Genomic DNA, 21,700 nt, shown 5'->3' with positions numbered 1-21,700 from the left:
GTTTTATGAGCTTTTCGTTCCCTCAGTCATTCATTCAACTGAATGCCAGCTACACTGTTTCGGCCTTCGTGGAAGTAGGTGTTAGTGTGTTAGGGACAGTTTATGACTAGTTAATGCATTGATTCAGCATTCTCCTCCATCTACTGTGTGTTGGGCACTGTAAAGTCAACGAAGATACTCAAGTGAAAAGGCATGGTCCCAGCCCTCAAGGAACTCACAGTTGCAAAGACGATACAGACATGGAAACCACCATGTCTGAAAGGCTGTAGCATAAGTGTGGCCACAGAGTTCAAACCAAGAGCATCAGGGCACAAAGGAGAGAAAATCCACCTACAGAACCAGGGACGTCAGGCCACAGGAGGGGACCTACGGCTGGGTTCTAAGAGGACTGGAAGCTTACCAAGTGGATGAAAGTGGAACAGAGAAGCAGCCAATGGAAACAATTTAGAGATTAGGAAGAGTTCTGTGTATGGCTAGAGCAGAGGGTCAGTCGGGGCCATAGGGAGGGATATTAATAGAATTCAATAGGTACGAAAAAGTGGTTGAAAAGAACCTTGAGGTGCAAAGGAAGGAGTTTTTTTTGACTCTGTAGGCAACAGTGAGATTTCATATAAAGTATTTTAAATAGAAGATTATCCTGGTCACATTTAAAAAAAGATTTCACTCCAGCAACAATATAGTCTATTGGAAATAAGTCAGACTAGAGTAGAGGACACCAGTTAGGAGGTTAATTCCAGAGTTCTGAACTCTGTGCTCACTCCAAATTCTTATGTGTGCCATTTCTGCTGAGGACTAGTACTCCCAGGGAGATGTCACCCTTATTTCCTGCCATCTCTTCCCTTCTTTTGGGGAAAACAAACATTTAACAAATGACCCACTCAGTTAGTTATAATCATTTATCAGAGGGACAATCATTTTCCAGATACCTCACACACTGTCTATGGATGGTGATCCCAAGGTCAGGATCACCTGGATAACCAGTCAGGGTTTGATGATCAATGGTACACATTTGCACTGAGCACCAAAAACAGGGATTTTTTAAAAAAATATGTAGACACATTTTAAAAATATCTTGGAAAATAAGAACTTTGCTGGATTTGGCTACACTTAGTTTATAATTCGGCCTTTTATATAGTTCATGATGTTCTCACAGCAAGTATACTGTGGTGGTTTGCCATTCCCTCCTCCAGCAGATCAATTCCCAAGAAGGGGAGTTCCAAAGAATGTTCTAACCATCAGACAATTGCACTAATCTCCCATGCTAGTAAGGTCAGGCCTAAAACCTTGCATGCTAGGCTTCAGCATTATGTGAACCAAGAACTTCCAGATGTCCAAGTTCAGTTTAGAAAAGGAAGAGGAACTAGAGATCAGATTACCAACATTCACTAGATTATAGAGAAAGCAAGGGAATTTCAGAAAAACCTCTATCTCTGTTTCATCGACCAAGTTAAAGCCTTTGATTGTGTGGACCATGACAAACTGTGGAAAGCTCTTAGAGAGACAGGAACACCAGACCATCTTACCTGTCTCCTGAGAAACCTGTATGCGGGTCAAGAAGCAATAGTCAGAACCCTGTATGGAACAACTGATTGGTTGAAGATCGAGAAAGGAGTACAGGACAGTGCTGTCTGCTGTCACCCTGCTTGTTTAACCTATACGCTGAGCACATTATGAGGTGCCAGGTTGGATGAGTTATAAGCCGAAATCAAGATAGGCAGGCAAAACATCAACAGTCTCAAATATGCAGATGATACCACTCTAATGGCAGAAACCGAAGAGGAAATAGAGAGCCTCTTGATGAGGGTAAAGGAGGAGAGTGAAAGAGCCGGCTTAAGACTAACTATAAAAGAACTAAGATCATGGCATACGGTGCCATTACTGAATGGCAAATAGCAGAGGAAAAGGTGGAAGTAGTGACAGATTCTCTTTTCTTGGGCTCCAAAATCACTGCAGATGGTGACTGCAGCATGAAATCAGAAGACGACTGCTTCTTGGCAGGAAAGTGACGACAAACCTAGACAGTGTGCTGAAAAGCAGAGACATCACTCTGCTGACAAAGGTCCGTATAGCCAAGGCTATGGTTTCCCAGTGGTCAGGTACGGTTGTGAGAGTTGGCCATAAGAAGGCAGAATGCCAAAGAATTGATGCTTTTGAACTGTGGTGCTGGAGAAAGCTCATGAATGTCTTCTGGACAGCAAGGAGATCATACCAGTCAATTTTAAGGAAGATCAACCCTGAATATTCACTGAAGGACTGATGCTAAAGCTCTAGTATTTCGGTCATCTGAGGCAAGCAGATGACTCATTGGAAAAGTCCCTAATGCTGGGAAAGACTGAGGGAAGAAGGGGAAGAGGGCGACAGAGGATGAGATGGCTACATGGCATCACTGATGCAATGAACATGAACTTGGGCAAACTCCGAGAGATGGTGAGAAACAGGGAGGCTTGGCATGCTGCAGTCCGTGGGGTCGCAAAGAGTCAGACACACTGGGCGACTGAACAAGACCAATTTCATAATTTACATTCGCTTTTCATTGCGTATAATTTGGGGAATAGTGGTAGGGGTGGAGATGGGACACATATTTTTAGCACATAAGTCTTCTAAAGCAGCAGTCTCCAACATTTTTGGCACCAGAGACTGGTTTCATGGAAGACAATTTTTCCATGGACTAGGGTTGGGGGGATGGTTTCAGGATGACTCAAGCATTACATTATGTACTTTATTTCTATTATTAAATTGATATATAATGAAATAATATACAAATCATCACAGTGCAAAATCAGTGGGAGCCCTGCACTTGTCTTCCCACAAGTAGATGGTCCTATCTGGGGGAGAACAATGGAGAATTGTGAATACTGATGAAGCTTTGCTTGCTGGCCCACCATTCCCCTCCTCTGTGCAGCCTGGTACTCGTCTATGGCCTAGGGGTTGGGGACCCCTGTTATAAAGGACTCAGTCTAGCCTTGGTTATGCCCTCTTTTCTCTGGTTGCACTGCAGGTGACCATAGCCACGTCCTTCCTTGGAACTTCTCTATAGAGAAGTTTTTAGACAGCAGCCAGAAAGAGAACTGCAACGAACTGGATTCATCATTCACAGAGATGTCAAGGACAGCACCTCCACCCTTACTAAGGCTGCACAAGGAGACATGGTTGGCAACTCTTACTGCCTAATTCAGGTCTGAACCTCATGTAAGTTTATTTGGGCAACAGAATTGGAAACAGAGCATTTCAGATTCTGCTTACTCAACAGCAGTATTCAATTGAGATCTTCTGTACTGTCAGGGCTTGAAAGTCTTGCGGATTACTATAGGGCAGGTTTCCAACACTCTTCCAAGGGTTCTGCTTCAAAGGCCCATCTATTTCAAGGAAGGCCAGCTCCATAGAGAGAGGCTGAGGAATGAGCTGACATGTTAACAATATAAGTCACTATGTACTCAGTCACTCAATTCTGTCTGACTCTTTGTGACCCCACGGACTGTAGCCTGTCAGGCTCCTCTGTCCATGGAATTCTCCATTCTCCAGGCAAGAATACTCAAGTGTGAGCCATTCTGTTCTCCAGGAGATCTTCCCGACCCAGGGATTGGACCCCAGTCCCCTGCATTGCAGGCAGATTCTCTGCCATCTGAGCCACCAGGTAAGATCAATAAGTCACTGCTGTTCCCCATATGGTTTCCAAACACTGCACAATCGAGTACCACTGCACTCTACTAGAGAACAGAAATATGAAAGGTCTACTCAGGGTATCTAGGTCAGAGTAGTTCAACATCACACTTCAAACTTTCTCTGCTAATTCAGTCTATAGTCTTTGGTCATAAGTTACAAGGTTTTCCACAGAGTTCCCTATGATCATAAAGCTATGTATTGAGTACTTATTATATGCTAGGCATATGCTAGGAGTTTTACCTGCATTCTCTGATTTACTCTCTATATCTAGGGGACATAAACTACTATTATTATCCCTCCTTAGCAGATAAGGAAACTGAGACACAATGATCTTTAGTAACTAGGCCAAAGTCAGAACCAGTAAGTTTCGGAGCCCAGGTTGGAATTTAGGAAGCCTAACTCTAGAGTCGACCTTCCTAACCATTTGCTAATCTACTTCTTCTCTGCCTAGGAGTTTAACTTGATCTCTTATTCCAATTTACAAGCATTTGTTAACTTTAATTTGTAGGTGAGAAAATGGAAGTGAGAGAGGTTAAGTGACTTGCGTCAGGTCACACCCACTGGTGGTGGCAGAGCTAGAACACCATACAAATAACTACCTTCAAGATTTCTTAATTTGACATCATTTTAACCTGAACTAGGTTTTAGATTATTTTATCCCACCAAGGGAAACCACAAAGGGAGATGGGGGTGGGGTGGCATTTACTGAGCTCTTCCTAAGCATCAAGTCATCTCCTAGGCCTTTTATATCCAACATTTATTCATTCAAGCAACAACCTTGTGAAGCTGGCGTTATTGCTTCCTTTTTTCAAATAAAACAGAAGCTTTAGGAGGGCGGGGAAACCTACCTGAATTCATCCAGAAAGCATGTGATGCAACTGGGGCTCCAGACCCCATCTGTGTGAATGTGACGCCCAGGCTCCTCTAACCAAGAATTTAATAGTAGGTTCACCCCTAGATAGCATATTCAAAAGCAGAGACATTACTTTGCCAACAAAGGTCCGTCTTGTCAAGGCTATGGTTTTTCCAGTAGTCATGTATGGATGTGAGAGTTGGACTCTGAAGAAAGCTGAGCACCGAAGAATTGATGCTTTTGAACTGTGGTGTTGGAGAAGACTCTTGAGAGTCCCTTGGACTGCAAGGAGATCCAACCAGTCCATTCTAAAGGAGATCAGTCCTGGGTGTTCTTTGGAAGGAATGATGCTGAAGCTGAAACTCCAGTACTTTGGCCACCTCATGTGAAGAGTTGACTCATTGGAAAAGACTCTGATGCTGGGAGGGATTGAGGGCAGGAGGAGAAGGGGATGACAGAGGATGAGATGGCTGGATAGCATCACTGACTTGATGCACATGAGTTTGAGTGAACTCCGGGAGATGGTGATGGACAGGGAGGCCTGGCGTGCTGTGATTCATGGGGTCCCAAAGAGTCAGACACGAATGAGTGACTGAACTGAACTGAACACCCCTTGTAGATGTGGGTTTTATTCTGTACCCACTTTAACAAAAGGATGAAGGAGAGAAATGGGACTTAAATCAACACAAGCAATCTTGTGACATCATCCCCTCACAAGATCCTGGCTACCATGCCTGAAACTGAATTTGTAAGGAGTTTCCCTGAGTCCCTGGGTCAAATGGCCTCTGATGTTCTGCCAACATTCCTCTCCTTGATTCTATGCCCTGACTCTTCTTACTTGGACCCTGCAATGAGATACCTCACAATTATTCACAGGTTACCTACCAGAGAAAACATCCTCTAGACCTTGGCTTGAAATTACTAGGTGAGTCAAATCATATTTTTGGTACAATGAATGTGTTATTTCCCAAGTATTGGGGGTTTAACACAGCAACAGAAGCCTCTCACCAGAGAGCTTTCCCCCTTAACTTTGAAATATGTGTGTACAGCAGAGAAATATTTCTGGTTTTGATGCCCTTACACAAATTGTCAACACACTGTATCTTTTTCTCACAGCTCTTTGATGTACTTGAAGGGGTTTTCTTCCTTGAACAAGAAGCCACAACTCCAAATGTGTTTAAGACAGAAGCCCCTAAACATTTGAAGTTCAGTTCAGAATTCCTAAGCAGAAACTTGGCAAGAAGTCTTAACTTAAATTGGGAAAAACGAGAAAAAAAAAAAAAAAAAAAAAAAACCCAATACCCTTCTCCCATCCACGAAGTATCAGATGTATACTTCTCAATAGAAAACAGACTTTTCACATCCATGTCATGCTGGTCTATCATTTATTCCCTGCATTTTCCCCACAAGACTTCTGGCTCATTTTAAAAGCATGGTAACGACCATTTGGATGTATTGCTTTCATCTCAAATTCAACAAGCCCAAGTCTTAACTTCTAATCTTTAATCCACTTGGTGTCCCTTGCTTTCTTCTTCATTTCTGCCAACAACCCCTGTCATCTAGACTTAAAATCTAGACATTGATTCCCTCAAGGACTGGAAGCATCCTTTAATTATCTTTGTATGTTCATTACTCAGGTAGTGCTGGTGCATAGAAGATGCTCAATAAATATTCATTCAATAGATTTTCCCTTCTCCTTCTCCTTTTCCCTCTACGTCACTCATGCATCTTATCTCTTCAAAGCCCTTGACTTGACACTTGTATTTTCCAACATGAGTATCTAACAGCCAAATAGGTCAAATATGACTTTTTGACTAGAGTGCAGCCTGTTTAAGATTTTTATGGAAACCCCCACCCTGAAACCAACACATAAAATTGGTCAGAAATAGAAACTAAGAGGCCAGTGGTTTCAAATAATTACAGTTCTGAGTGCAGATCAGGGTCATTCTAAAAGAAGTAGACCTGTTATAATTGCAATTGAATCTAAGAACAATTTTAATCTTACATATTAAATTACTATACAAGATCAAGATAAAGTTTAATCGATCATTTCCAAGGATTTCTTACTGAACAATAAGAATGCACCATATCATTAACCCAAAATTCTTAAGAGTGGAATCTACAAAGCCCCTTTAAGTACATAACATGCCTTGCACATGGAAACTACTTATGAAAGTTTCCGTGTATCCTTGAATCTCACTCGAGTTATGGGCCCAATCTGAACACCAGCCACTAGCCTTCTTTTGAACTAAAATGTATTATTGATAACGAGTAGGCTTCATTCAACTCTGTTTCTGATTATGAGGTTCTCTATATAAAGCACATACCTTTACTTTTTTTTCCTCCAGTTATTTATCCCTTGACATTCTTTTAATGTATACCGTGAATCCTATGACTACTTCTGTAGTTCATATTTTCCTGCTCCATCAGATAAGAGGTTCTTAAGCTGAGGTCTGTGATGCAGAAGAGAGACTGTGGAAGTAGAGGTGAGGGCTCAGAAGCAAGAAGGCAGTGCTGATTTCATAATGGTTTGAGTCTAGAGAAATCTAAGACACGCTGATGAGAATAAGCAGATGCTGGAGGTAAGACACTGCAGGGTTTGCTGTGCACCAGGCGTAGCTGTAGACACTGTGGGAAAAGCCCTCCCAACCTTGCATTCTGATAGGGCCAACTAATGGCTACCAAACAAATCAATACATACTGGGTCAGGTGATCATGAATGCTATGGAGACAAAAGACAGAAAGAATGGGGAGCTTTATAAATTGCCATTTTTTAAAAGGTGGTCAGAGAAGTTCTGACTTTCCCTGAGCAAAGATCAAATGGAAGTGAGAGCAGGGATGTGCTTTTATCTGGGGAAGATCTTGGACGCAGGGGAAGCATCTGAAGCAAAGGCCCTAAGGAAGGAAGAGGCTTGGACCAGCTCCATCAGCAGGAAGCAAGGCGACCGGTGCGGTTGGAGCGGAAGGTGGGAAAGACCATGTATAGCCTTGTGCTGGTGACAGGGCTCATACGTTCCCTCTGAGTGACTGTCCATTGAAAAACACCATCTCTCATGGGGGCCCAGTGCATAACAGCTGCAAACAACAACCTTCTCAGTAGTGTACGCAGCCTATTGCCCATACAGGTTGCCCTAAGGGACCTTGAAGATAGATAGATAATGTCCGGTGGACATTCATGACAGGCATGCTGTCTCCAATCCAGGCTCCAGACAGGTATGTGCGGCAATTTGGGAAAGCCCCAGGACACAGTGGTCAGGGTTCACATTGGACAAGTCATTAGGCCCATCCATACCAAGCTGTAGAACAAGGAGCATGTGACTGAAGCCCTCCACAGGGCCAAGGTCAAGTTCCCTGGCCACTAGAAGAGCCACATCTCCAAGACGTGGGGATTCATTAAGTTTAAAGTGGATGAACTTGAAAACATGATTAGCAAAGCAGCTCATCTTGGATGGGCTGTGGGATCAAATACATCCCTAATCGTGGCCCTCTGGACAAATGCTGGGCCCTGCACTCACAAGCGCCTTGGCGCTGTCCCCACCTAACTCATGCCCACCAGTAAATCCTACTTTCCTGTCCAAAAAAAAATTAAAAAAAATCTTTCCCTGATCGCATTCCACCAGAATAAATTGATTGTTCACCATGTTCCAAGCATTCTGATAAGCTCTGGGAACATACACATTAATAAGATCCAGTCCCTCTATAACAAGGAAACATATATTTAGACAAATAAGTCTAACACAAGGTAGAAAGCAAGTTAAGTGTTGTTAAGAGAGATGGCTGGCCTGCAGGAGAGCTGAGATCCCTCTCAGCTTCAGGGAGGAGGCAGTCAGGTTTGGTTCACAGAGGTAGTTCCCATACGTTCCCATACAATGGGCCATGAAGGATGGATTGAATTTGAATACAGGGGTCACTTAGGTACAGAACTTCCTAAGAAAACAAGTCAAGGGATGGAGGTGAAAATATGCCTGATATTTTCAGACAACTATGAGAATTGACTAAGATGGGAAATGCTTGAAGGTGAGTAATTGGAAATGGGTTTGGACAAGAAGTTTGAAAGTAGATGTTCAAGGTACATAGATGCAAGACAGAGATTTAGTGAACCCTTATTAGCTCTGGGGTATAATATGCCTTCTACATCCTTTCCAGATATGCTTGCTTACGTCTCTATAGGAAAGATTTCACAGGAGAAAAGTACATGCAGTGAACGTATAGGAATTAAACTGAACTCTGCTTTTGCAATTTGGTGAAATTTTTTAAGTTATATTCTGTATTAGAGACGATTTATTATAAGGAGTCCCTTACCCCCCAGCACTGCACTGATGAGGAGTGTGAGTCCTAAAGGTTTAATAAGCAATGAAAGGTCACACTATTAATAACTGATGAATCAGGAATCGGACTAACGTCCTGTTGTTTTCCTGCTACATTTTCTCTGCTCAGCTCTACCAGGTCTTTCCATTACTGTACAAAGCAAGGTGTGAGTAACACACATTTAGTGCTTCAAATCCAGATCCTGAGCTGTCTTATTGCAACACACATATGATATTAATGACTCATCTGCTATTCCCCCCCCCCATCTGGGTGCAATCTACCTCCTCAAAACTTCTTCACACTGTCAGTGGTGACTGAGCTGTACAGCTGTAGGCAAGGCCTTCCAAATACTCCACTGTGGCATCTTCCACCCCTGCTAACTTCTCCAAGAACAGAAAAAAATCGAATTCCCTTTCCCAAGAGACATTTGTCACCACCACGCCATGAAGAAGTTTTGCTTCCACTTATTTGCTGGATATTCCTTACGAGAAGATCTTGACTTGTTCTTTTTCAATAACTGAGCTTAACAACCAGATTAACATGCTTTTGGATTTTTCAAATTTTTTCTAATGAAAAGCAGAGTTGACAGAAAGCAAGAGAGAATGAGCCAACTTAGCCACAAAAGTAAATTTTAGCTCTTCGCTTGTACCTTAGAGCAGTGCTGCCCAACCTCTTTGGCACCAGGGACCAGTTTCATGGAAGACAATTTTTCCACAGACTGGGATGGAGGTGGGGTCAGGGAGAGAGTATATTCAGGATAATTCAATTACATTACATTTATTGAGCACTTTATTTCTATTACTACTACATCAGCTTCACCTCAGATTATCAGGCATTAGATTCTGGAGGTTTGGGACCCCTGCCTTAAAGAAGGACTAGAAAATTTGGGAAAAGGCCTTCTAAAGATGTTTCATCTGAATCCTGAAAATAAAAAAAAACTAGCCTCAAGACTCAACCTAATTCCTATTTCAGGAAACCTTCTGTGAACAAAGCCATTCCTCAAATCTGTGCTCCCGTGACATGCCACACATACCTTTAGGATGATGGCGCAGAATGTACTGCGCTGTGACAATTGCTCTCCACATCTCTTCTTTCCCACCAGGTTCACAGCACCTATCACAGTGGAGAAGAAAGAAGGAAGGCATCAAAGATGGGAGGAAGGAAGGAAATGTTTGATGCACATGTTTTCCAAACTAACTCAAGACACATGATCTGGCAAAGAATGTCTTGGCTGCTAATTGGCTAAGAGTAATTTGAAGAGAAATAGCTTGGGTTGTTAATACTAGGATTCCATGCACACTGCTGGTTTGTGATGACACCAGAAAAGAATGTTCTAATTTGAGACTGAAAAATCTATGATGCTCATTTACTCTGCACACATGACATCTCAAACCTGGACAGCCGAAAATCAACATTTCACGGATCTGTGGCTATTTTTATGAAAGCTTATACAGGCCCATTTTGGTCTAGATACATTTGTGTTTTATGTACTTGATATATAGATAATTAAATATAGGCCTTACAGTGAAATAAAACATGATGCAATGTAATGTGTAGCAAAAACCATGGTAGGTGGGTACCACGGTACCTGAGGCTCTAACTGTTGGTGGATGACAACACTCTAGTACCTATCCTTCAACCCCTTCATTTCTCTATTGCTTGTTAAGTAAGATGTTGTGCTGTGTCTGTCTTTCTGCATTGCTGTTTTCTTTCCCATATTAACTGCTTGTGATTCCAAAGCTACACAGAGCAACATGGCACAGGCTTCACTGTTAACAGTTTTCATTTTAGAAAAAAATTTTTAAGATAGGATATGACCCATCACCAGGAACCCTGTGGCAGGACCACAAAGCTGATTTATCATTTTCAACTCTTTTGCTGTTCACACCAGCTCTCACCCCAAATACTTATTGAGTCCGGCTTAAGTAACCATAGATTAAATAGAGATAGTGATATCCCCCTAGAGTGGCTGAAATATCTTAAATCTCTTCTGCACCATTACTCTACTGGAAAACTGCTTTGGGCATGTTGATTTTGGCTGGCATCCTTTGTAAGGAATTCAGCAACTGGTCATGTCTAGGGGTGTCTGTACACCTGTGTTTTTGATCTCCAATACACAGGACATTGGAATTAGATTTGTATGTTTGAGAATCATTAATCAGTGATGAGTCTCACCTTGCCAAATGACTTTAAGAAGATTGGTATGAAAAAATTAATATCAGATGTTTGCATTAGGATATTAATTCTCACTAGTATTTTACTAAGACATTGAAAGATTTCTGCAAAAGGAGATATAAACAAGGAATGTCCCAGGGCAGAAGTACACACAATGAAGGCAGCATGGACTACTCAAGGGAACAACAGAATTTAAGCGATTCAGAATCTCAAGCCATGAATATTTTTTTAGCGCCCGTTATATGCTGGACCATGTACATATATAAAGTCATAGTCATATGTATAAATGTAGGGTATAATTATGAGTTCTTTTTGGTTGTTGTTGTTCAGTCACCCAGCTGTGTCTGACTCTTCATGACCCCATGGACTGCAGCACGCCAGGCCTCCGTGTCCCTCACCATCTCCTGGAGTCTGCCCAACTTCATATCCATGGCATTGATGATGCCATCCAGCCATTTCATTCTCTGAAAACCTCTTCTCTTTCTGCCTTCAATCTTTCCTAATCTTTCCTTTGGGAGACTCAAAGGAATGCTTGAGCACCTCTGTGAAGAGACTGACTGGGGCTGAGCCACAGCTTGCAGAAAACTTCTGGGTGGGGCCAGAAGAATCAGGAACCTTTCACATTGAGTTTGTTTACCACAGTCATTTGTCTTTTTTGCAAAGTTTTAACTTTCACATGAAGTCATACTTATTATATTGAAGTATGGAATTATCCATACCTACGTTAAATGTCATCCCTCGGGTCTGTTAGAGTATTCTAATATCTAATTTTTGATCTAAGACAAGTTATTTATGATTCCTTCCAGCTCCATATCACCTGCCACTTTAACAAATAAGTCTTCACCTATCTCAATGAAAAGATGTTGGCCCCGAGCCAGATCAAGGACCTGCGGGTTCACCTTTTCTCCAGGGATCTCCCTTCTGACAGACACCGCAGCACTCTGCCAATTACACAGCCATCAAAATGAAAGCCATCAAGCTGTTTCCATCTTCACTTTAAGGTTTTACAAAGCACCCAGTTCGAATATCCTACTCGAGACTACAGGATTTTATAAATGGCTAAAATTTGATCCACAAAATGAAATGAAGATGTGAGGGCATAATCTGTTCTTAGGGATTATGGCTAATTCCCAGGGATTGCAGCAACTTTTACAATTGATCAATTTTTTTTTTCACTTAATCTATTTAAAAATCAGAACCCACTGCTGGGCATACACACTGAGGAAACCAGAAGGGAAAGAGACACGTGTACCCCAATGTTCATCGCAGCACTGTTTATAATAGCCAGGACATGGAAGCAACCTAGATATCCATCAGCAGATGAATGGATAAGAAAGCTGTGGTACATATACACAATGGAGTATTACTCAGCCATTAAAAAGAATTCATTTGAATCAGTTCTAATGAGGTGGATGAAACTGGAGCCTATTATACAGAGTGAAGTAAGCCAGAAGGAAAAACACCAATACAGTATACTAACGCATATATATGGAATTTAGAAAGATGATAACAATAACCCTGTGTACGAGACAGCAAAAGAGACACTGATGTATGAAACAGTCTTATGGACTCTGTGGGAGAGGGAGAGGGTGGGAAGATTTGGGAGAATGGCATTGAAACATGTAAAATATCATGTATGAAACGAGATGCCAGTCCAGGTTCAATGCATGATACTAGATGCTTGGGGCTAGTGCACTGGGACGACCCAGAAGGATGGTATGGGGAGGGAGGAGGGAGGAGGGTTCAGGATGGGGAGCACATGTATACCTGTGATGGATTCATTTTGATATTTGGCAAAACTAATACAATTATATAAAGTTTAAAAATAAAATAAAATTTAAAAAAAAAAAAAACAAGGAAAAAAAAAAATCAGAACCATTGCCAAGTTTTCTAAAGCTTTTGGAAATCAATACTGGCTTGGTCACCCAGTACCTCCCAAGTCCCCGCACACTACAAACACGGCCGAAAGCATCTCAACCATCTCCTCTGTGGCTCTGCCCAGCTCAGCATCAGGCAGGCGGGCAATTTCACCTGGGCAAAGGGCTCCATTTCCTTTACCGAAAGGTAATACTCCTTGGGAATCACTTTATCTTGATTGGGCTTCCAGATCCTTCCCTTAATGTTTGTTCTTCTCTTTCCTGCCTTTTTTGAGTACTGATCTGAGGAGAAGTTAAGAGAGGCATTTAATAATTTATTCAGTCGACAGCTGACACCTTGCTTAAAAAAAAAAATACATGACACCAAATATAATGTACCTAAAAAACAAAGGTGCTTCAACTCACGGAGCCTAAAACAGCTGATATGAGTGAGAAGATGGAAAGGGTGAACATGTTTCTAGAGAGGCTGCTTTTATTTGCAAGAAATCCCCTCTACAGCTGGTGAGCCTGTCAATACAACAAGAAGGGTAGAGGCCGTCTCTCTCAAGATGATTTGAGGAATAATGGTGAGCAACCAGGTAGTTGATGCAGTGTGAGAAGGCCTGTCGTCCACGCCTCTACCTCCTCCAAGGGATCTGCCCTGTTCATCTGTCAGTTCAGCAGAAGCTCTGTCTGTGACGACCAGAAGCCTGGCGGTAAGTCAATATGTTCCCCTTGAGACAAGGAAAATTCCGCAGGTCAGACTTGCAAGGCGAGTAGGCTACAAAAAGTGCCGAGTGCATACAAATGCTGTAGTAAATTAAGATAATGATATTGGCTGTTTATTGTAGATAAAACCTAAATCTGTAATAGAAGCATCTAGGAGATTTCCAGCGCCCAGTGTATCAACATCAGAAAGAGCAGTTATGATTGTTGTCAAGGAAAAAAAAATGAAATCCAGGGCCTGACTAACATTTAGAGATATAACGCTTTCATATCCTTCAGTCTTCTTTCCTTTGTGATTTCCACAGGATTTTCATTTCCAGAGATATTATACTACTTGCTTTCAAAGGAATTCAATATTTTCATTCAGAAAAGTAATTTCACAGGAAAGTAACACAGAGTGATGTCCTGGGTATTCATTTTCCGAGCCAATCTTACAAAGTCAATTTGTGCTGCACGGTGCTGGGGCGACATGAAAAGGTGCAGATGCTGTGTCTCTGGGTTTCTGGGGTCCTCTTCTTCCCTCCCAGTCCCATCCTGCAGGACACCCCATAAGCATTTGAAAAGAACTGTCTGGCGGTGAAACAAAACAGGCCACCTGACTCCCTTAATAACCTCACCCAGCATCACCCAAAGACATTGATCCTGAGCCCAGGACTCGATTATGGCTTCATCCCCTCTGCCCTGTAGGAAAAGTCATATCTCCATAACCATCACAATCATCCTGTTTCTTTTCTTCATGTTGTTACAGAAATTAGAGGAGAAGGCAGCCAGCCTAAGGTGAAAGACGAGGAGATGAGTGACTTCCTCGGGTACTTCTGTGCAGATAAAAGCTAATTCTGATAAAACCAAGACTGAAATCCTTCCAGCCCACAGAAAGTCAAGGTCAGACAACATGAACCAATCAAGTTGAAAGCTGCCTGATTTTTTTTTTTCCAGAAGTGAGTCAGAGACTGACAGAGGGACAGAGGTGGATGGAGGAAGGATGAGGGGGAAGAGGGAAGAAGGACGGAGAAAAGCCTCCCATCGAGATGAACAGATGGACTGACAGGGTGAACGAGAGGTGGAGATGGACAGGGAAAAAAGGAGCTCCTTTCCCTGTTCCTTATGTACTTCAGGATCAAAAGGCATAGGAAAAAAAAAATCTTCAAGTTGTTCATAGGCCCTGGGGGTGATGGGACCACAAGGTCCAGCTGCCATTGGGTGTTTTTCCTGGGGTTTAGCAAGTCGGCCACGTGCCCTAACCTTGAGGATGCTGTTTATTCCTGGGGGAGAGATAAGCCAGCAGCCCCAGCCCCACCCCCATCGGAGCAGAGTGGGCATTACCAGTGAACAAAGAAAGAGCACTGTACGGCAACAAGCATTTGGTTTTGATTAGAGCATATTCAGAGACTGTGCGAGTTCTATTAAAATAAGCACAAAACCATCTTAAAGGGCTTTTTCTTTTCTTTCTCTTCCCCCCCCTCGGTTTATATTGTTAATCTTTCTTCCTGGACGGCTCCTCACAAATGCCTTTTGTTTTCTTGTGTGATTCTACGTGCCAGGACTCTAAGAAGGCAGGACGGAGGTCCTATTCTGGCATGCTTTCAAGTCTCTTCCATAGGAGATGAAGGCTCGTTGCTGTGCCTTCAAGGGTATAAATTTAGAGGCCGCCAAGCCGTCCGGAGGTAATTCAAATGCTGGTAAATGGTGGAATCCACCCTGGCCCCCTGCTCCTATGAATACCCTGGCACTTACCCCACTCAGAGGAAACGAAACCAATTTGGGAAAGCGAAGACAGAATAAACATGCAATTAAAATGGTCATTCCTCCTGGTTTCTTCCTTTAGTTCTTTTTTTAACACTGCATCCCATTCTATAATCTGATGATGAAATGGGCCTAGCTAATTATAACAACGTACAAAAGATCGCTGTCTTTTTCCCCACAGTGACTAGGCTAGCTTTGAATATTTTTTTTTTTTTTTGTAGTGGGGGGCGCAGGGGGTGGCGAGGAAGGGGAAGAGAGGTAGGCGAACTTCAAGGGAAGCCGTCATTTTGGAAGAGCCGCTGTTTTTTTTATATTGTTTCAAGCCCTTTGCCAAGGTGAACATTTCAGAAATGGCACTTCCCTTTCAATTTATCTATCTTCCTCCTTTATCCATAGATAGACAAATAAAAATGAATCTTTCCAGAGGCAGCACGCATGCCACTTCTATATATTCTTCAGATAGCTTATTTTTATTCAGCTTAAAGCATAACCTATCATTTTTATTCAAGATTCCATCCAGCCTCTCTCTCTCTCTCTCTCTCTCTCCAAGCAAGCCTTCAAGAAGCCCTGCTGCCCTGCTTTGTTCCAGAGACTCTGCTAAAGGCCAAAAGATGGAGATAGCACACCCATCTGGTCTGTTTCACATCTGAAGAGAAGGGCTTGAGAGAGCCCCCTCCAGTGGAAGGAACAGGGTGGTCGGGAATAAGCATCGCAGTCTTCTCTTTGTTTGTTTGTGATTAGCTTCTCGCGCTCATCTCAGGAAGACTCTTAATATCCATGGGGAAATAACACCATGGAACGAAGCTCACCCAGCAAACAGGAGGATTCGTTGCCAGGGCTTTGAAATACTTACACTTAAAGATTCCATTTCGGTGTCAAAAAAAACATAAGCATCTCACTTCTCTCCTCATGCTGGTCTCCCGTTGTTCCCTTTAGCCCTCCCCTCTGCCTAATTCTCAACCGTGTGTGAATTTTATATGTATCAACCTTAAAGCATCTGCTATAAAATAACAGCCAACCTGTATATGAAATAGGAATAGATTCCATGTCAGAGCAAAATTAAGATCTTGATGCCTCCGCGTTTCCATGATATTACTCTCATGCTTGGTGAATAAATACCACAGGAATACCAAACAGCGGTGGAGCAAAAATGAATATTGAAATTTATAAAATGGCCAGTGTCCAAAATCGTAATATTCATGGGGAAGTGTTTTGACATCTGAGATAACCTCCATTTTCCTTCAGAGCTGAGCATGCTTGATTTGGTAGGATGGATTTGAACAAATAACATTATTACAACGCATTTCAAATTGTTCACCTCTTTTTTAACCCCTTCAATTTTTACAGTCCCCCTAGTTTTAAATAAGAAAGGGCTGAAAGCACAAAGTTTTAAGTCAAATGACTTGGGGCTGGAATCCTTGCTCTGTCACTCTCTAAGTGTCTAGCTTTGGGTACCTGAATGAATCTTTCCATGCTTCAGCTGGCATCTATAAAGTGGGGAAACCAACAGACCCATTCTCACAGGGTAGTGGTGAAGATTAAATAACAATATATATTATAGATGACTTAAAAAGTCATGATAATTATCACAGCTAACATTTATTGCATATTTTAAAATCAGTATCAATCACTGTTTTAAGAGTCTTACACATAATAGCTTGTTAACTATGAGACAGAGTTGTTGGAAAGACTAAACAACTTAATTCATGTAAACGAAGTAACACATTTATGCCTAGCACACAGTTAATGCACTATAAGTGGTGATGACAGTGATACTCATGTAACCCTCAGTCAGTTCAGTCACTCAGTCATGTCCGACTCTGCAACCCCACGGACTGCAGCATGCAAGGCTTTCCTGTCCATCACCAACTCCCGGAGCTTGCTCAGACTCATGTCCATCAGGTCAGTTATGCCATCCAACTACTTCATCCTCTGTCTTCCCCTTCCCCTCCTGCCTTCAATCTTTCCCAGCAACAGGGTCTTTTCCAATAAGTCAGTTCTTTGCATCAGGTATCCAAAGTATTGGAGTTTCAACTTCAGCATCAGTCCTTCCCATGAAGATTCAGGACTGACTTCCTTTAGGATTGACTTGTTTGATCTCAGAGCCTTCTAAAAAAGGAATTGTTATTAGGCATATTATACAAGAGGACTTCCCCAGTGGCTCAGACAGTAAAGCATCTGTCTACAATGCGGGAGACCTGGGTTCAATCCCTGGGTTGGGAAGATCCCCTGGAGAAGGAAATGGCAATCCACTCCAGTACTATTGCCTGGAAAATCCCATGGACAGAGGAGCCTGGTAGGCTACAGTCCATGGGGTCACAAAGAGTCGGACGTGACTGAGGACTTCACTTATATTATACAAATAAGGAAACTGAAACCCAGAGTAAATATTTTAGAGTTGGACACAACTGGACGACTGAACAACAAAAACCCAGAATTACAGGTTAGGAAATAATGAAATGATTCAAGCAGACAGTATAGCCCCAAAGCCTATCATTTTAACCACTGTACTACATGTTAAAGCTCTTTATAAAATATAAAATATGACATATATTAATGTCATTGATATATGTGTGTATGTGTGTACACAGACACAAAGCTGATTTCTCATATTACAAAAGGAAATATTCCAGTTAAGTTTCTACCACCCAGGCAGGCCAACCCCACAAGAGTGGAAGTTGTGACTGGTGCCTGGCCTGATTAAAATTCTGAAATCATCATATTTTCTTCTCAGTCTCCTTTCTGCCCATATTTTCTTTTCTGGCTGACAGGGGTTGTTCAGCTGGGCTTTGTGTGGGTTACAAAGTAGCAACAATTACATGAAGGAGTCCAGGAGCAGGTTCACCACACACAAAAAAACAGTTGTCATAAACACTGTGCATCTCAACGCAGTGCTTCCTTCTTTACGTCAGATTAATTAAAGAGCAGATGTTCTGTCATACCCTGCATTAGGTATGGTTATCTTTGAGATTCCAACTCCTCCATTTGCTGGGTTTTAATTTGCATCATTATGCATTTCGAGCCTGGGGCATGAGTAGTCAAGTGGTAAACATTAGCTAGACAGCACTGTATTTCCAAATGCACCTTCACTATTAGACTGACTAATAGAATTCAATTCTATTTTCAGCCGAATCCTCTCAATTTTCATTTGCTTTTGACACATTACATGGCAGGAGGAGCGAGTGAGGGAAAATGAGGGAGCAAGAGGAACCCACAGCCTTGTTTGTGCACAGGCCTCAAGTCAGAAAACAGCCCCCTTCCGGTGGCTTTTGGCCACCACTGCCGCCTTCTTACACACAGCTGTGACAGCCTTGAAATTTCCCCACCCATCCTCATCTCAGTGGTTGACACTCCAACTATGGCAAGATGTCCCTGCTGTTGTTAAGAACTGGAGACGCTAAAGTCAATTTTGATTTTCTAAATGCAATTCCTAAAAACTGATGTCAAAAAAGTTTTCAGGCCACCATCAAAGTCCGATATGAATTAATCTGTCATTATAACACAGCCTCACTTGCCAGGCATTTCAGGCCAGGGTTTGGGAAAGGCAGCAGATATCTGGGTTGACAATTCCATTTAAAGGACAGAAAGCTTTCTGCTTTCTTTTCATTGGTATCTTGATTTAATGAACACACAAACAGACCATGGCCATATGCTCCAAATACCAGCTTGCTGTTCTTCAAGAAGCAGCTTGGGAAAATGCCAAGGCAAGAAGCTTGGAAGAAACTTGAAAAGGCTTCAAGACATATCTTTGTAGCCTGAGATAGCAAATGCACCAGTGATTAATTACACTGGGGTTGGACGTGAATAGGAATGCCAATAAGGCGTTCGGAGCACTGCAATAGTGGGCACGTTGGCCTGATAATAGAATCCTTCCTGTTTTGATTTCCCAAGTTTCCTTTCTGTTGGTAACACATTCACATGCAGGTCAGAGATGTAAGATGGTAATGTCATGCTACTTCTCATTACAGAATCATTAGGTAGGGTGTCACCACAATCAACAAGGGGGTGGCCCTAGGAAGTGGAATTCCAGAATTTGTGGCAGGAAATTCTTGTCTGCAGAGAAATCTGTGATGGTCTCTTCCTGAAGAAACCCTCCACTACATCCCCCAGAGATGCTGAAAAACAGTGTAGGGGGTGGTTTGACTCTTCTGGCAACACAATCCACAGACTCTCTCAGAAATGACTTGAGAATGGATCCCCCTCCTTCAGAATCCAGGGAAGAAAGTTGCTGAGGGTGTAGAGTAAGAAAGGTCATCTTCTTTCCAGTGGAAGAAAAGCAACTTTTTAATCCAGAGCAAAAAGCATTACTGAGCCTAATAAGATCAAGTCTGGAGGTCTGTGTCATCTACTTTAAGTACAATAACCTGGCCATGTGTATGTTGAATGGCTTCCCATCACTTACAAGACATAGTCTAGAATTCTTTATCTTTCATACAAGCTCCTTTATGACCTAATCTTGTCTTACAGATTTAGTCTCAGCTCCTGTTTGCCCCTCCTACACCCCATATTCCTCTTATCACACTACTTGTAACAGGCATAGGTTGGGTGCTGGCCCTTTTAATCCCTAGGCTTCTGCACACTTGTTACCTCTACCTGAAATTCTCTTCTCTACATTGTCTTTCTAGGAAACATTTTGCCTACATTCCTATCTCTTGGGATATTGTCCCAAATTTCTCACAAATACTTCTATATCTCTCCTTGAATTTCCCACCAACACCTCAAACCAAACACATTTATGACTTAACTCATCTTTTCTTCCAGACATTCTCCACTTTGTAATCCCCAATTAATGGTACCTCAGTTTTCATTGCAATCCCAAAGAAAGGCAAAGCCAAAGAATGCTCAAACTACCGCACAATTGCACTCATCTCACATGCTACTAAAGTAATGCTCAAAATTCTCCAATCCAGGCTTCAGCAATACGTGAACCGTGAACTTCCAGATGTTCAAGCTGGTTTTAGAAAAGGCAGAGGAACCAGAGACCAAATTGCCAACATCTGCTGGATCATCGAAAAAGCAAGAGAGTTCCAGAAAAACATCTATTTCTGCTTTATTGACTATGCCAAAGCCTTTGCCTGTGTGGATCACAATAAACTGTGGAAAATTCTGAAAGAGATGGGAATACCAGGCCACCTGACCTGCCTCTTGAGAAATGTGTATGCAGGTCAGGAAGCAACAGTTAGAACCAGACACGGAATAACAGACTGGTTCCAAATAGGAAAAGGAGTACGTCAAGGCTGTATATTGTCACCCTGCTTATTTAACTTATATGCAGAGTACATCATGAGAAATGCTGGGCTGGAGGAAGCACAAGCTGGAATCAAGATTGCCAGGAGAAATATCAGTCACCTCAGATATGCAGATGACACCACCCTTATGGCAGAAAGTGAAGAGGAACTCAAAAGCCTCTTGAAGAGAGTGAAAGAGGAGAGTGAAAAAGTTGGCTTAAAACTCAACATTCAGAAAACTAAGATCATGGCATCTGGTCCCATCACTTCATGGGAAATAGATGGGGAAACAGTGGAAACAGTGTCAGACTTTATTTTGGGGGGCTCCAAAATCACTACAGATGGTGATTGCAGCCATGAAATTAAAAGACACTTACTCCTTGGAAGGAAAGTTATGACCAACCTAGAGAGCATATTGAAAAGCAGAGACATTACTTTGCCAACAAAGGTCCATCTAGTCAAGGCTATGGTTTTTCCAGTGGTCATGTATGGATGTGAGAGTTGGACTGTGAAGAAGGCTGAACGTCGAAGAATTGATGCTTTTGAACTGTGGTGTTGGAGAAGACTCTTGAGAGTCCCTTGGACTGCAAGGAGATCCAACCAGTCCATTCTGAAGGAGATCAGCCCTGGGTGATGGTAAAGCTGAAACTCCAGTACTTTGGCCACCTCATGGGAAGAGTTGACTCATTGGAAAAGACTCTGATGCTGGGAGGGATTGGGGGCAGGAGGATAAGGGGACGACAGAGGATGAGATGGCTGGATGGCATCACTGACTCGATGGACGTGAGTCTGAGTGAACTCCGGGAGATGGTGATGGACAGGGAGGCCTGGCGTGCTGTGATTCATGGGGTTGCAAAGAGTCGGACACAACTGAGCGACTGAACTGAACTGAACTGAAGACATAAGGGCACTAATACTCAAAATATTGATCTTGTTTCACTTCTAACTCCTTGATAGCCAGGCATTAGATCATTCCTGATGAGTGTTTCTCCAGAATCATTCTCCCATATAAAATCTTTAAGCTCTACCTAAATTGTCTCCCAGGTTTTTCCTTTCTACTCTCGATTCCCTGCATCAGATATTGGTTTTATCTCACCTGGCCTACTGTGATAATCGCTTAATTGATTTCATTTCTTTCCAGTCTTTCT

The 21,700-nt window shown here is 42.3% G+C and overlaps 1 non-coding gene across 1 annotated transcript; it reads left to right on the top strand.

Moving 5' to 3' along the window:
• The first annotated feature begins 7,533 nt into the window (after positions 1 to 7,533).
• Positions 7,534 to 7,669, top strand: LOC133253537 (small nucleolar RNA SNORA70). The gene has a single exon (XR_009738326.1). It is a non-coding gene; the product is annotated as a small nucleolar RNA SNORA70 (small nucleolar RNA).
• The last annotated feature ends 14,031 nt before the right edge of the window (positions 7,670 to 21,700 follow it).

This window comes from Bos javanicus, chromosome 8 (genome assembly GCF_032452875.1).
Source record: "Bos javanicus breed banteng chromosome 8, ARS-OSU_banteng_1.0, whole genome shotgun sequence".
NCBI classification, from domain to species: Eukaryota; Metazoa; Chordata; class Mammalia; order Artiodactyla; family Bovidae; genus Bos; species Bos javanicus.
This window is presented reverse-complemented; position numbering and strand designations above follow the sequence as displayed.